A 15,078-nucleotide genomic window follows, 5' to 3' on the forward strand; every position below is an offset into this window, starting at 1 on the left:
AAATGCCAGATCTATTTGCTTCACACCAGTTACAGGGAACTTACTGGAATCTGACATTAGGAACACCATGACTGAGCCCTTGGACAAATCTAAGTTTATCAAAAAGCTGACTATGGATTTGTCTAGATTTTGTTTTGTTGAAAGGGACCCTATATTGATGGTGGGTAATGTTGCCCTTATGCATGTGTATGAGGGAAAGCAGGAGTTTGGTGTTAGGTAATTTTGCTCAGTGAAGAGCTAATATAGGGACAGTGGACTGAATGGCCTCCTTTTGTGCTGTAACACATCTGTGAATCTGTGATTTCCGGGATCCAGTTGTACAGCAAATTACTGATGGAGACGAGCATGCACTGAGATGAGGAAAACAGGATTGACTACAGTGGTTACTGGTTGGAAGGCAGGAGAGAAAGGGTAAGGATAATGGAAACATGCTGTTTTTGGCTGGATGTGACAAGTGGTGTGGCCTGGATTGACTTTAAATGAATCATAGAATCCCTACACTGTGGCAGCAGGCCATTCAGCCCACCAAGTGTACACTGGCCCTCTGAAGAAACTCCCAACCAGATCCACACCCCCATCCTATCCATGTAGCCCTGCATTTCCCATCGCTAATCCACCTAGCCTACACATTCCTGGACACTATGGACAATTTAGCATGGCCAACCCACCCTAGCTGAAAATCTTTGGACTGTGGGAGGAAACTGGAGCAACCGGAGGAAATCCACACAGACGCAGGGAGTGTGTGCAGTCTCCACACAGACTGAGTCACCTGAGGCTGGAATTGAACCCGCGTCCCTGGCACTGTGAGGCAGCAGCCACTGTGCCACGCCAATGCAGGAATTATCGAATCAATGAATGAAGGAATTAGGATTTGTATATCTTCATTTGCAGATGACACGAATTTAGGAGGCATATTAAGTTAATTGGACGTGATATACAGTTTTTGAGGGTTGTATTTTTTCAAGCTTACACAGTTTGGGAATTGGATTGGGCCCCTGCTCCTGGAGGTAGGTATGCAATGAAGCTGATAAGAATCATCTGAGGGCTGGGGAACGTAAAGAGACTGTGATAATTTATATGAGTGTGAAAGGCTTCTAGCAAATGGGCTTTAATGTGGGCAACTGTGAAGTTATTCACTTTGGATTCAAGAATGACGGAATACATTCCAAACGGTGACAGTCAGGAGCAGTGATGGAGCCAGTAGTTTGAAATGTACATGGATGAATCAATAAGAGCTCATGGACAGGTACAAAAAGGAAATCAAAAACGGCTGATAGCTTTTACCTGAAAAGAGGTGGATTTCTGTGAAACTTCAGATACACACAGCTTTAGTCAGACCTGAGCTAAATGATTGTGTCCACTTCTGGATAACATTGCCCTTGGAAAGTTACAGTGCCATTGGAGAGCATACAGCACAGACTCACCGGAATGATGACAATATGAAACTATGATGGATGGTTCCAGCTCTGCCTGCTCTTGGATTGAGACCCTTAACGGGTAGTTTGATTCAGGTGTTTAAAATATTAGAAGGTTTTGGTATGGTAGATGGAGAGAATTTTTTTCTCTCTCTGATAGAGCAATCTGGAACTCGGGACCACAATCTTACAGTTAAAACCCAGTATGTAATTCAAGGAAATCTCTTTTTCACGTGAAGGGCAGTGGAAACCTAACTTTCTGTCCTCAAAACATGAGGCTGAAAGTTGATTACAATCTTCAAGATTGAAATGGACAAGTTTTCATTGGGTAAAGAGATAAATAATGGGGAAATGAAATGAGAGGAAGATCAGGTGGGATCAGAAAGGCAGACTAACCTTCTCTTATTGAATCTATGGTTGGCGATTTCACTTTCACAAACTCATGTAGCTTTGGAATTGGATTGGCTCATTGTTCCTGGAAGATACATTGATACTGATGAGACTCCTATTAGGATTGATTCTATGCCATCCCAGTATTCAGTGCTGGTGGAGCTGACCACTGTCTTGTGTGGTCAGTTTAATGGAGGTTGCCTCTCCAGGGAGATGGGAGGTGATCATTGGAGGCAGAGCCTTCCAATCCCATTGATAGGGCCTTCAGCAGAAAAGGCTGCAACCTCAGCCAAACCCAATCCTGGGACAGTTTCTCGTCACTCCCTGTGACTGCAAAGCCTAGATCTTCTTTACTTCATCATTGCTATCCAGGACAGTGAGGGAACCAACATGCTGGGACACCCTCATGATCGCAAACTTGCCTCATCTATTTGTATGTGTTCGATGGATGGAATTGTCATTGGCTAGGCCAACTTTTCCCAAATTGCCCTTGAACTCAGGGACATCTGGCTCCAATGATTACCTCCCATCTCCCCAAAGAGGTCACTTCCATTAAACATAAACACACAAGGTAGTGGTCAGCTCGACGAGCTATGAATACTGGCAAGTTATAGATTCAATCCGCATTGGAGTCTTATCAGTATCATTGGACACCCCACTCCAGGAGCAATGAACTAAACATGATGAACTGCATGATGTTGAGACAGCACAACCCTCAAAAACTATAGACAAAATAGGAGAAAACCATTCTGATTCCACCTGGCCTATCTTTCAATTTCATTTCCCCACCATTTATACCTCAGCTTTTTTTGAGGGCAGTTAAGAGTAAACCAAATTGCTGGAAATCCTCAGTCACATGTGTTGGCCAGACCAGGTAAGGATGGCAGATTTCCTTCCATAAAGGACATCAGTGAGCCAACGGCTTTTTTTCTGAGAATTGACAGTGGTTACATGACCACCATTCAAAGAGGTTTTTATTCCATTTTCTTTTATTTGTTGAATTGAAATTCACCCTCTGTCATGTGGGAGTCGATCCATGTGACCAGAACATTAGCCAGATGTTCTGGGTTACTATTTGAGTGACATTACCATCCCTGTGGGGCTGCTGTTTCTTCAGAGCTACTTAATCCTCTGAGAAGGCACCTTCTCCTCGGTCCCTCATTCATTACTAGGTCCTGAAAATCACCTCCAGATTTTCAGCACAGCACGGTTTTGCTGAAACAAAACATGACGCAACAGGCTGTAATCTAGGACAGTGTGCAACATATTACAATAATTCTGAAAACGATTCACTAGAGGCAGCACCTCTGTCGACCGTCAGCTCAGAGAGACACACTCTCCTGAATTTAAACTATGCAAATCATTCAGCATCGCTGACTAGTAACTAAAGTCAATACAGAATCTTACAGCATTCGAGAAAAGTAATTTGTAAAATTGCCCGTTAAACTGATAGTGAGGGAAATGAGATTAAACTTGAAAAGACTTGACTGCTAGTTTGCTCAGCAGGAACCCGCATCAGAAATTCCATTTAGAGGTTAATGCTCAGTTATTGACATGTAGCATTGTTTTACTTCATAGCCATTTGAATTAACAGCGGATGAATCAGTCACACAGGCTCGCAGATGTCTTCACTTATTTTTGTAAATCTGTGCTCCTGACAAGCAAGGCTGCAGTGCTGAATTATACTGTGTTCACTGCATTCATAACATTGGGCAGCAACTACATGGAAACTATCAGCTGAAAATCTACCACAATATGAGAAGATCCAGAACACTTTTTTTTGCCTAACCTCCCCTTCTTTAGACAATTTCTGAGACACCTTTCCTGATCCTTGTGTCAATATTTGAGTTGATTATATTCCTGCAAAGTACCTTGGGGAACATCTTACTGTGTTGTCGGTATGAAATATTGGATTGCTTTTTTATTAAACCTATGGATTTTTAGCTGGAGTTGCCTGACCTCCAAATTGTGAATATATTGGAATGAAGGATGCAAAATTGCAATAATATAGTAGCCAATCTCATGGCCCCGTTTTAACTATCAGCAAATTAACCTTATCAGTCACTTTGTTGGTGTGCAGGTGTTACAGTTCACCCAAGGAGTCTCTGTTGCTTTGGCAATATGAAGTTTCCCCGTGCATGTTATTGCACTCTGGAGTTATGGAAAGTTATGCTAGGGGCTCCAAGTTCCTTCCTCTAACCCAGGAACCTCTCTAGCTCTTACTACCTGCCCTTTACATGGCTATGGAAGGATTTGCAGATTGATACTGAACCCATTTGGCTATGTTGTGATTCACAATTGTTGACCATTACGTGGGTCTCGAACTCAGGGCTTCTGGATCAGAGACAGGGGGCACTATCCACTGTGTTACCAAGCCCTCCCATTGTTGACCTATTTGTGCATTTCTCTGAACCATCACATGAGGCCTTACCCAGTGGAAGCGCACACCTAGAAATGGACATAAAATGACAGGGTAGACCTGCAATTTCCCAAGCCTTGCCCTCCTGGTCATCAGATTAGGCAGGGCAGAGGTGGAAAGGGGTTTGCTAATTCTCAAAGTCAGCCTCTGTTTGTGGAGCCATTGGAATTTGTTGATTAAACATCAAACCAAGTAGAACAAAACTAATATTTATACTGGTGTACATCCTGGTTAAGTGGATAACAGACCTATTTATAAATCATAGGGTTCAAATCTCAGACCTCAGATCTGAGAGCTGAGCACACAATCAGGGCTCAATACAGGATGGCATGATGGCTCAGTGGTTAGCACTGTTGCCTCACAGTACAAGGAGCCCGGGTTCATTCCACCCATGGGCAACCTCTGTGTGGAGTTCGCATGTTCTCCCCATGCCTGTGTGGGTTTTCTCTGGGTGCTCCAGTTTTTGCCCACAATCTAAAGATGTGCAGCTTAGCTGGATTGGCTATGAAATACAGAGACAGGGTAGGCGTTGGGTCTGAGTGGATGCTCTTGAGAGGGTGGATGTGGACTTATTGGGCTGAATGACCTGCTCTATACTGTAAGGATTCTATGAAGACTGATACCCCAGTGCAGAACTGAGAGAGTACTGCAATGCTCAGAATGCCGTCATTCAGACAAAAGAATTGAACCTCATGGTAGGTTGATAATATCTGACTTTACAATTAGAAAAGACAGAGGTTCTCAGTGTCCTTCCCAACATTTATCCCTCATTGAAAATAAACTAAATGATGTCATGATTTGGGGTTGTGACTCTTTGGATCTCTCTTCCAAAAAAGCTGGTGGAAACAGAATCCGTGAATATCATTGAGCCAGAAAAAGATGGATTCTTGTTGAGCAACAGGAGGAAAGGTAATTTGGGATAAGTGGGAAAACGGAGTTGAGGTTACCATTAGCCATATTTGACTGAATGACAGAACAGGCTTGAGGGGCTGAATGGCCTCCTCCTGTTCTGAGAAATGTAAGTTCTTCTTTCTTTAAGTTTGGATACAAAATTGGAAACATAAGAGAAAGTTTTACAAAGCCTCAGAGCGAGGACATAGACACAGGAGGGAGGGCTTCAGTAAAGTAGTTGGGGGCCATGTTGGGAATCACTGTTTCACCATTGGCTGGGTTTCTCAGTCATGGGCTATGAGGGAACTGGCTACACTCCAGGAGAGGCAAACATGCAACTTTCAAAACTAAACCCCAACAAACATCCCTCACAAACTCCTCCACCCACCAGCCAGTCCATTCAAGCCCACTACCAAGTTGGGAGGGTGCCATATTAATAGACCATGTGATCTTATTGAAACATGCAAGATTCTGAAGGGGCTTGATAGATGAAATGTTGAGAAGATGCTTCTACTAGTGGGGAAAGCTCAAACTGGAGACACTGTTACAAAATAAGGAGGCACTCATTTGGAACTGAGATACAATGGCATGTATTTTGCTAGAGGGTAGTCATGGAGCTGTACTGCATGGATACAGACCCTTTGGTCCATGCTGACCAGATATTCTCAGTTAATCTAGTCCTATTTGCCAGCATTTGGCCCATTTCCCTCAAAATCCTCCCTATCCAGATGCCTTTTAAATGTTGTAATTGTACCAGCCTCCACCACTTCCTTTGGCAGGTCATTCCATACACATACCACCCTCTGTGTGAAAAAGTTGACCCCTAAGTCCCTTTTAAATCTTTCCCCTCTCACCTTAAACCTATGCCCTCTAGTTTTGGACTCCCCCACCCCAGGAAAAACACCTTGGCTATTCACTCTATCCATGTCCCTCATGATTTTATAAACCTCCATCAGGTCACCCCTCAGCTCCAACACTCCGAGGAAAATAGCCCCAGCCTATTTAGCCTCTCCCTGTAGCTCAAACCCTCCAACCCTGGCAATATCCTTGTAAATCTTTCCTGAAACCTTTCAAGTTTCACAACACCACTTCCTGTAGTGAATGTCTGGAATTCTCTACTATGGAGAATTGTGGAGACATTATAAAGGGAGGTTCCATGGTCAAAAAAGGGATGGTGCTACTTGCAAAACAAGACGGCGTCAACCCCCAACACATCCAGCGCAATGGCTCAGAAATGCTCCCAGGCAGATGCTCCCTTTAGCCAAGGGCCTCCTCAATCACTCACTCTCCTCCCTCCAAAATTTTAATTATTACAAGCGTCTCCACTTAGTGAAGCCTTCCAGATCCCCTACCAGCCTAAGGAGCACTCACATCTTCCTGTTGGGCTGCCGTGTTTCTTGCATCGCTGCTGTTGGTCTGCTTGAGTCTACAACATCAGGATACTGCCTGCCATCCTTCATTAAGAGATTGGCTGTGGGTTCGGGAGCTGGTATTAGGACCCTGAAAGCCCTCATAAAATTTGAGCCAATTGTCAGGAAATTTCAGGCAGATTTACTGAATGTGCATTTCATGCAAAGTGAAATTAAGTTGAACATCGACAGAAGGGTCAATGCACCGTTCTACCCTCGACACGTTGGTTATTTCCCAACTAGCCAGAGTACCAAAAATAGGGAGATGGGCTATTACCTATTTCTTTATTTTTCTACTCGTTTTATGAAGATAATGCTTAACTTTTTAAATTGTGTTTCTCTTACTACTTTGTACCTGAGTTTTTTGTACTTAAGTACCTTTCTACCTAATATGATGCCATCTGTGGCAACATTTCACTGTATTCCTGTACTTGAGCATGTGACAGTAAAAACCTAAATCTAAAAGAAATCTTAAAAATCCATTTGTTTGATTATCTTTTATTTTGATAGGAAGCCTGAAATCACAGGGTTGAAGGCCCACTCACACATTAGCCAGGCAGATATTTCACTTGAGTTCTCAGGAAGTGGCCTGTCTGCACGTTCTTCCACGGTGTCATTGGCGTTAAGCTCCATTTAGCTGAACTTTCAGAGATCCAGGTTCCCTCCACAAAGATAGATTCCTCATTAAACCTGTATTGTAAAACTCTCCGTCCCCTCTCAGTGCGATTAGAACCTTCTGACCCTGTTGTAGCCAGATTCAAGTTTTCCATCTCCACTCACAGCTGGGTTTTTAAGCCTCCATCTACGTCAAAGCAGGGTTAAAGATTTTCCCCTCTCCCTTGATACTGCAAAAAACAACATGTTATATTCAGATAATAAAGTGTGAAGCTGGATGAACACAGCAGGCCAGGCAGCATCTCAGGAGCACAAAAGCTGTATCCATTGTACCCGGTGTGGCTTCCTCTACATTGGGGAAACCAAGCGGAGGCTTGGGGATCGCTTTGCAGAACACCTCCACTCGGTTCGCAACAAACAACTGCACCTCCCAGTCACGAACCATTTCAACTCCCCCTCCCATTCCTCAGACGACACGTCCATCATGGGCCTCCTGCAGTGCCGCAATGATGACACCTGAAGGTTGCAGGAACAGCAACTCATATTCTGCTTGGGAACCCTGCAGCCCAATGGTATCAATGTGGACTTCACAAGCTTCAAAATCTCCCCTTCCCCCACTGCATCCCAAAACCAGCCCAGTTCTTCCCCTCCTCCCCCCACTGCATCACAAAACCAGCCCAGCTTGTCCCCTCCCCCCACTGCGTCCCAAAACCAGCCCAGCCTGTCTCCGCTTCCCTAACCTATTCTTCCTCTCACCCATCCCTTCCTTTCACCTCAAGCCGCACCTCCATTTCCTACCTATTAACCTCATCCTGCCTCCTTGACCTGTCCATCTTCCCTGGACTGACCTATCCCCTCCCTACCTCCCCACCTATACTCTCCTCTCCACCTATCTTCTTTTCTCTCCATCTTCGGTCCGCCTCCCCCTCTCTGATGAAGGGCCTAGGCCCGAAACGAGCTTTTGTGCTCCTGAGATGCTGCTTGGCCTGCTGTGTTCATCCAGCTCCACACTTTGTTATCTGGGATTCTCCAGCATCTACAGTTCCCATTATCACATGTTATATTCAGACCCGGCATTTCCTCATCACTGCTCGGAAAATCATACTGCGCAAATTTGTGCATCTCCATTCTATGCACCACCACCCCACCCCCCAACCACCACCCCTGTGTCTGGGAATACAAAACTCCAATCCCTTCATTCAAAATGTGGGGAGACTGGGACCACAAACAATAATCTAAGTTATTAAATTAATTTTAAATAGTAGAATAAATATTATTGCCCAGAAAACAGAGCTAATACAAATTTATATGAATAGTTTTTGCTTGCTTCGGCAACGATTTTGTTTTAATATATTGGCAGAACTTTAAGTAGTAAAAATAACCAGTTAAAAGGACGACGTAACTTTCAAACCTGCCTCAGTCTTTGGTGTGGTGATGCCATTCCTCCTTGTTTAGCTAAGCTCATGTGATTTCACTTACAATTTGAGGCAAAGCTATGACTGGGATGTCTGTAATTGGCAGCAAAGGTTAGCTGAAAGGTATTTAATGGCGTACTGTTGGTTTCTTAAAATCTGAGTGTGCACTACCTGGCAAGGGCTTCGTATTTGAATGACAGTAGAATAGGTGCGCCCCTCAGCAATGTGTTCAACACGAGGTCACAACTGAAGTGAACCTAAGGTGTTTGCTTAATGAGTGTGAGCCCAGTGGTAGAAGCCACATGACTATGGTAGACCAGGATGAATGTTTAATAAAAACTGAACAGTGCAGATGCTCGAAATCTGAAACAGTAAAACAGAAACTGCTGGAAAAGCTCAGCAGGTCTAGCAGCACCTGTGGAGAGTGTATTCTGAGGAAGGGTCACCGGACCCGAAGCATTAATTCTGAATTCTCTCCGCACATACTGCCAGACCTCTCTGATTTTGTTCAGGATGGTTGTTTGTAATTTCAATCCATACATTCCCCATCTTTTGTACAAAGAAAAATCATGTGTATTATCTGTAATTTAGAGTGTCCAAAGTATGGACTATAGGGATAACAGCTCTTCTGCATTAGGAACTATTTGCTATTCTAACTGGTCCCACTTTTGTCTATTTATTTACACATATGGCCGTCTGTGATCTTTAAAACTTTGAATCTTGTGATGGAATACATGCAAGATTTTGGTTTCCCCTTCAACATCTGCTGTTTGGAATGATGCGCTCTCTGGTTCATTTTCCAAATCTCAGCTGTCTCTGTTGCTTTATGCTGTTGCCTTCAACTCCTGTCTCCTTCAGTTGTATTAGCTGGACCAAGTAGGGTGATCCTTTCTTCCGTGTTTTACTTTGGAATCAAATTCCGTTTGAGTTTCCGCAGCTGGTCCTTCTCTGTATGTCGTCAGCTGATGTGGCCTGTGAAATACCATGATGTTGAGGTTTATTAGTAAGCTACTTTCTGCTGAGACGATAAAATGTGAGGCTGGATGAACACAGCAGGCCAAGCAGCATCTCAGGAGCACAAAAGCTGACGTTTCGGGCCTAGACCCTTCATCAGAGAGGGGGATGGGGAGACGGAACTGGAATAAATACGGAGAGAGGGGGAGGCGGACCGAAGATGGAGAGTAAAGAAGATAGGTGGAGAGAGTATAGGTGGGGAGATAGGGAGGGGATAGGTCAGTCCAGGGAAGACGGACAGGTCAAGGAGGTGGGATGAGGTTAGTAGGTAGATGGGGGTGCGGCTTGGGGTGGGAGGAAGGGATGGGTGAGAGGAAGAACCGGTTAGGGAGGCAGAGACAGGTTGGGCTGGTTTTGGGATGCAGTGGGTGGGGGGGAAGAGCTGGGCTGGTTGTGTGGTGCAGTGGGGGGAGGGGACGAACTGGACTGGTTTTGGGATGCAGTAGGGGAAGGGGAGATTTTGAAACTGGTGAAGTCCACATTGATACCATTAGGCTGCAGGGTTCCCAGGCGGAATATGAGTTGCTGTTCCTGCAACCTTCGGGTGGCATTATTGTGGCAGTGCAGGAGGCCCATGATGGACATGTCATCTAGAGAATGGGAGGGGAAGTGGAAATGGTTTGCGACTGGGAGGTGCAGTTGTTTGTTGCGAACTGAGCGGAGGTGTTCTGCAAAGCGGTCTCCAAGCCTCCGCTTGGTTTCCCCAATGTAGAGGAAGCCATACCGGGTACAATGGATGCAGTATACCACATTGGCAGATGTGCAGGTGAACCTCTGCTTAATGTGGAATGTCATCTTGGGGCCTGGGATAGGGGTGAGGGAGGAGGTGTGGGGGCAAGTGTAGCATTTCCTGCGGTTGCAGGGGAAGGTGCCGGGTGTGGTGGGGTTGGAGGGCAGTGTGGAGCGAACAAGGGAGTCACGGAGAGGGTGGTCTCTCCGGAAAGTAGACAGGGGTGGGGATGGAAAAATGTCTTGGGTGGTGGGGTCGGATTGTAAATGGCGAAAGTGTCGGAGGATGATGCGTTGTATCCGGAGGTTGGTAGGGTGGCGTGTGAGAACGAGGGGGATCCTCTTAGGGCGGTTGTGGCGGGGGCGGGGTGTGAGTGATGTGTTGCGGGAAATACGGGAGACGCGGTCAAGGGCGTTCTCGATCACTGTGGGGGGAAAGTTGCGGTCCTTAAAGAACTTGGGCATCTGGGATGTGCGGGAGTGGAATGTCTTATCGTGGGAGCAGATGCGGCGGAGGCGGAGGAATTGGGAATAGGGGATGGAATTTGTGCAGGAGGGTGGGTGGGAGGAGGTGTATTCTAGGTAGCTGTGGGAGTCGGTGGGCTTGAAATGGACATCAGTTACAAGCTGGTTGCCTGAGATGGAGACTGAGAGGTCCAGGAAGGTGAGGGATGTGCTGGAGATGGCCCAGGTGAACTGAAGGTTGGGGTGGAAGGTGTTGGTGAAGTGGATGAACTGTTCGAGCTCCTCTGGGGAGCAAGAGGCGGCGCCGATACAGTCATCAATGTACCAGAGGAAGAGGTGGGGTTTGGGGCCTGCGTAGGTGCGGAAGAGGGACTGTTCCACGTAACCTACAAAGAGGCAGGCATAGCTGGGGCCCATGCGGGTGCCCATGGCCACCCCCTTAGTCTGTAGGAAGTGGGAGGAGTCAAAAGAGAAGTTGTTGAGGGTGAGCACGAGTTCAGCTAGGCGGATGAGAGTGTCGGTGGAGGGGGACTGGTCGGGCCTGCGGGACAGGAAGAAGTGGAGGGCCTTGAGGCCATCTGCATGCGGAATGCAGGTGTATAGGGACTGGACGTCCATGGTGAATATGAGGTGTTGGGGGCCAGGGAATTGGAAGTCCTGGAGGAGGTGGAGGGCGTGGGTGGTGTCACGGACGTAGGTGAGGAGTTCCTGGACCAAAGGGGAGAAAATGGAGTCCAGATAGGTGGAGATGAGTTCGGTGGGGCAGGAGCAGGCTGAGACGATGGGTCGACCAGGGCAGGCAGGTTTGTGGATTTTGGGAAGGAGATAGAAACGGGCCGTGCGGGGTTGGGGAACAATGAGGTTGGAGGCTGTGGGTGGGAGGTCCCCTGAGGTGATGAGGTCGTGAATGGTGTTGGAGATGATGGTTTGGTGCTCGGGTGTGGGGTCATGATCGAGGGGGCGGTAGGAGGTGGTGTCGGAGAGTTGGCGTCTGGCCTCGGCGATGTAGAGGTCAGTGCGCCAAACTACCACTGCGCCACCCTTGTCTGCGGGTTTGATGGTGAGGTTGGGGTTGGAGCGGAGGGCTGCCCGTTCAGCGGGGGAGAGGTTGGAGTGGGTGAGAGGGGTGGAGAGGTTGAGGCGGTTAATGTCTCGATGGCAGTTGGAGTTGAAGAGGTCCAGCTTGTAACTGATGTCCATTTCAAGCCCACCGACTCCCACAGCTACCTAGAATACACCTCCTCCCACCCACCCTCCTGCACAAATTCCATCCCCTATTCCCAATTCCTCCGCCTCCGCCGCATCTGCTCCCACGATAAGACATTCCACTCCCACACATCCCAGATGTCCAAGTTCTTTAAGGACCACAACTTTCCCCTCACAGTGATCGAGAACGCCCTTGACCGCGTCTCCCGTATTTCCCGCAACACATCCCTCACACCCCGCCCCCGCCACAACCGCCCTAAGAGGATCCCCCTCGTTCTCACACACCACCCTACCAACCTCCGGATACAACGCATCATCCTCCGACACTTTCGCCATTTACAATCCGACCCCACCACCCAAGACATTTTTCCATCCCCACCCCTGTCTGCTTTCCGGAGAGACCACTCTCTCCGTGACTCCCTTGTTCGCTCCACACTGCCCTCCAACCCCACCACACCCGGCACCTTCCCCTGCAACCGCAGGAAATGCTACACTTGCCCCCACACCTCCTCCCTCACCCCTATCCCAGGCCCCAAGATGACATTCCACATTAAGCAGAGGTTCACCTGCACATCTGCCAATGTGGTATACTGCATCCATTGTACCCGGTATGGCTTCCTCTACATTGGGGAAACCAAGCGGAGGCTTGGAGACCGCTTTGCAGAACACCTCCGCTCAGTTCGCAACAAACAACTGCACCTCCCAGTTGCAAACCATTTCCACTCCCCCTCCCATTCTCTAGATGACATGTCCATCATGGGCCTCCTGCACTGCCACAATGATGCCACCCGAAGGTTGCAGGAACAGCAGCTCATATTCCGCCTGGGAACCCTGCAGCCTAATGGTATCAATGTGGACTTCACCAGTTTCAAAATCTCCCCTTCCCCCACTGCATCCCAAAACCAGCCCAGTTCGTCCCCTCCCCCCACTGCACCACACAACCAGCCCAGCTCTTCCCCCCCACCCACTGCATCCCAAAACCAGCCCAACCTGTCTCTGCCTCCCTAACCGGTTCTTCTTCTCACCCATCCCTTCCTCCCACCCCAAGCCGTACCCCCATCTACCTACTAACCGCATCCCACCTCCTTGACCTGTCCGTCTTCCCTGGACTGACCTATCCCCTCCCTACCTCCCCACCTATACTCTCTCCACCTATCTTCTTTACTCTCCATCTTCGGTCCGCCTCCCCCTCTCTCCCTATTTATTCCAGTTCCCTCTCCCCATCCCGCTCTCTGATGAAGGGTCTAGGCCCGAAACGTCAGCTTTTGTGCTCCTGAGATGCTGCTTGGCCTGCAGTATTCATCCAGCCTCACATTTTATTCTCTTGGAATTCTCCAGCATCTGCAGTTCCCATTATTTCTGCTGAGATAATTAGCTTTCCTTTTGTGTTGAATATCTGGAATGTCAGAGCTTCAGTCTGGTCAAACACTGGGCTCTCAGAATAATGTGCCCTCTTAGGGTGAGCGCCATTCTATCACTGAGCATCAAAATCAACTTTGAGGGTTTCACTTTTGGAACTCTGCCTGATGGAACAATACCGAGGTCTGAAGTCATTATGTCTCAGGAAACAGCAAATCTAACTGCATTTTATCTTCCGTTGATGCTCTTGTCCTGCTATCTTCATCACAATTGTTGCATTTTTTCTCCTTTAGAGATGCCGTTGTTAACCTGCACTGGGATATAGGGGGAATAATCTGACCTTGCCCTACATCTTTCTTGCAATTGTCCTGTTAGTTGTTGTAGTCTTGTTTGTCTGCTTCTGAGCCAGATGCAAAAAGGATTAGCATCTTGCAGTGGAAACACTGTATATGTCAGGATGGATTAAGTGTCTTTCAACCTTGACCTTTCTGTTGACCATTCTATGGATAATTGCTACTTCACTCCACAACATTAGGCTTGCAAAATCTGAGCTGCTTATCACCACAGTGCACAGTGCACTGTTCAGAACTGTATATCAGTATAGTGCACAGGGCCTGAGCTGTTATCAATATACTGCACAGGGCTTGAGCAGTTTATCAATATAGTGCACAGGGCCTGAGCTGTTTATCACTGTAGTGCGCAGGTCTGTGCTGTTTCTCCATGTTATGCACATACTCTCCCATGTATTTGTTGTCGATTACAAGCTCATGAGCTCCTGCACAAGCTTATCACTTCTTTAAGAGTCAGATTCTCTTCTCTCAGCTGCACTTTCATGGTGTGATTGCTTATGTTGAAGACGATTTTCCTTTGATTAGATCATCTTTTAGTTGTGCAAATTCGCAGGTTTCTGTGAGGTGTGATAATGAGGCCATCAATGGATTTCTTCAACCCACCCTCTTTATCTTGAACATGTACCATTCGTAAGGAATGTTCATTTTGTGAAGTGTGCCTCAAAGTTTTCACTGTTTCTGCAATCTGTTTTGCCTGCTCTTCAGAGAGATTCAGGGAGATATATACTTTGGAACAGTCTCTTCCATAAAGTAATAGAATTAATCAACTTGCAACTGCTCCATCTTACACAAATAACACTGTTACTATTCTATAATTCATTTTCTCCTAATTCTAATTCTACTTGTTGCTGCCTTCTTTGTTCCTCACTTTTTAAAGCTTCTTTTTTTGTCAGCTCTGTCTTTCTGAAAAAAGAGCCCTTCTAAGGAAGGATCATTTGACCCGAAATGTTAACTCTGATTTCTCTTCACAGATGCTGCCAGACCTGCTGAGCTCTTCCAGCAATTTCTATTGATCACTTTTGCCTTTCTGTCTGGCTGTGCTTTCTTACAGCTCAGTACCTCAGCTTAATGTGTGACACCACATCTGCTGTGTTTAACATAACGTCTTTATTGAACTGAACCATCAGATATATGTGCCCAATTGTAGAGATCACATTGCTATGGCAGACTAAGAAGGACATTTGCACCTGAGTGCATTTCAACCTAAACAGAACTTGCAGAGAGTTGATACACAAACTAGAGACAAAAAAACTCTGTGGCTGGATGGACTGCAAATACAGACTTTAAAAAAGAGGGAAGAGTTAGTAGAAGCACTGGGATATAGATATTTAATTAAGAAGAGAATGATGCTATAAATGGACACCTGTGATTACTTTCTCAAAAAGGGAGCTACGTAAATGA

The 15,078-nt window shown here is 46.6% G+C and overlaps 1 protein-coding gene across 3 annotated transcripts in view; it reads left to right on the top strand.

Moving 5' to 3' along the window:
- LOC125461687 (leucine-rich repeat transmembrane neuronal protein 3-like) overlaps positions 1–15,078 on the top strand; it is a 347,357-nt gene that overhangs the window by 12,770 nt on the left and 319,509 nt on the right. The window lies entirely within an intron of this gene.

The sequence above is a fragment of the Stegostoma tigrinum genome, chromosome 20 (genome assembly GCF_030684315.1).
Source record: "Stegostoma tigrinum isolate sSteTig4 chromosome 20, sSteTig4.hap1, whole genome shotgun sequence".
NCBI lineage: Eukaryota > Metazoa > Chordata > Chondrichthyes > Orectolobiformes > Stegostomatidae > Stegostoma > Stegostoma tigrinum.